Raw genomic sequence first — 2400 nt, 5'->3', positions numbered from 1 at the left:
CATAATGTCGATGTTATTACCAATTAGTTTCGTGCAACATCAATTGCTATTATTTTCGAAAAGGCGTTGAACAATGTATTTTTTCATCAGATTCTCATAGACGTATGCGAAAGAGTTAGAAATTCATACAAACTCTGTTAAATACGAATTATATATAGCGATATTGAGATTTTACATTGTGTATTGATAATTAAGAGATAAAAGTAAAAAGCTCTTATATTAATTAAATTGAGCAAAATGATGCACACAAATTTAAATCTTGCAATTGCGATTTGTGTGTTGAGATGTGGACTTATATAAATCTTGAAATATTGCTTGATATTTGTTAAGGTAATTACAATTATCAATAAAAAATAATTAAAACAGAAAATTAAGAGAGACTTGAGGAGATGTTACATGCAGAAAAAGTAATAAGGACAAATAATAAGTAACAGTAATGAGCAATAAATGATCCATACGTTTTCCTGCAAATCTAAGGAAACAATTTATTTTTTTACACTAAAAATAAGTTTTACGTCACCTTTTTTTTTTATCCAACTTATGCTATATAGATTTTCTATATAATATAGATATGAATGTTCGTTTTCCTTTACACTTTTGCATTGCCTTTTATTGAATTGCAATAATAAAGTAAAAATGAAAAAAAAATCCGAATAAAAAAAGAAAAAAGATGAATAATTTATTGGTGATAGAGAGATATCACATCACTTTGTCTATACCAAACTTTGATAGTGTATAGATTGAGAGAGGGAGAGAGAGAGAGAGATGGGTATACATATATATTAACAACTTCAAAAATACACTTAAATCACAAAAATTATGATATAGTCTTGCAAAAACTTAAATAACAATGACACTGATTAAAAAAAAGATCTGACTTGCCTCTTCACATAAAAAAACTCCATATTTGATTAGCCTGTTATAAGATGATGATAATATATATATAGATTAAAAATTAAGGATTATGAATCATGAATAAAAAAAATAAAAGAAAAGAGAAAAATACTTACCTTAGACCTCAAATGAAAGATATAAGGAGTATATATATGCGAAAATAGAGTATGAATAAGTAAATGAATGCTGCCAATTAATTACTGGTGATTAAAAGCATCAAGAAGTAACCGATGCTGCGTGGGCTAAAGCAATAAATAATTTCCTAATTTAATTGCTCATTATGCTAAATGCTAATAATGAGGAAAGGAAGTTACTTTTTAAAAAAAAGATTATTGAATAGAAAATGATGAAAAAAATTCAAAATTATGAGAAAATAGATAAATAGCAATACTGATCAATAAGGCATGCCACATCAGCTTTGCCTATTTCCAGCTTTATATATATATAGATTATTGTATTACAAAAGTAAATTATTTAATTTTGTTACAAATAAATATTTTATTAATGGAGGAACATTTACAACAAACACTCTTCATATTCTTTCTGTTACCCATGACTTACACCTCTTTAATTTTTACTTTTAATAATATTCATGACTCCCATAATTTTCATGTTAATAACCTCCAAATTTTAATTTGTAAGTTTATAGTGTCTTATGGTATTCCTGTATTTTGCCTATATAAATTCACATTTTGTTTCATGAAGATTCACATTCAAGATTATATTTTCTCTTCTTCATCATATTGATTTGTAACAAAAAAGAAGTAAATGAAGGTAAGAATATTTATTCTCAAGTCTTTCTTTTCATTTCCTCTATTTTGCCTATATAAATTTATATTTAACTAGGGAACATGTCCGCGCTTCGCATGATAGTTAAAAGATATGTGTTATAATATTTTTTTTCTTTTGGATTAATTATATCATTATATTATTCGACTGTATCATTATTTCTTCATTATAATTTAGTCGTATAGAGATTATCAGAGAGTGATGAAGAAATAATTTTTTTAAAAAAACATGTATGTAGCGTTGAAGATGTAGAAAAAGTATCAAGAGTTGAATAATTTTTTTCAATATATATATGTAGGACAATAAAAGTTTGACAACATTAATACAATTATTCTTATTATTTACAATATTATTGTGATAATTATTATAAATAAATTGGAGCAATAACTCTCCAAAAGATAAATCCATTTTTTTATGTGGGAAAAATAAAATAAATATTTTTTTACTTTCAATAATAATAATAAATGTAATACACATTAATCATATATTCACATTTATTATGATAAAAAAGGGAAAAAATTATGACTCTTTGTTAACCTTATTCACATCTCGTTCATTTTAGTCTCTTGGCAAGTAACATATTTATATTAAAATTAGGTGTGCATTCATGATTTCTAAATAAAGTTTTTCTCGATAAATAAGAGGGTTAAAGAAATTATCTTTTAGTATACTTATAAATTTGATTATAAATTATTCTCGATATATATATATATATAT

The sequence above is a fragment of the Solanum tuberosum genome, unplaced genomic scaffold (genome assembly GCF_000226075.1).
Source record: "Solanum tuberosum cultivar DM 1-3 516 R44 unplaced genomic scaffold, SolTub_3.0 scf00788, whole genome shotgun sequence".
NCBI classification, from domain to species: domain Eukaryota; kingdom Viridiplantae; phylum Streptophyta; class Magnoliopsida; order Solanales; family Solanaceae; genus Solanum; species Solanum tuberosum.
The sequence above is the reverse complement of the archived record's forward strand: the minus strand, read 5'-3'. Positions refer to the sequence as shown.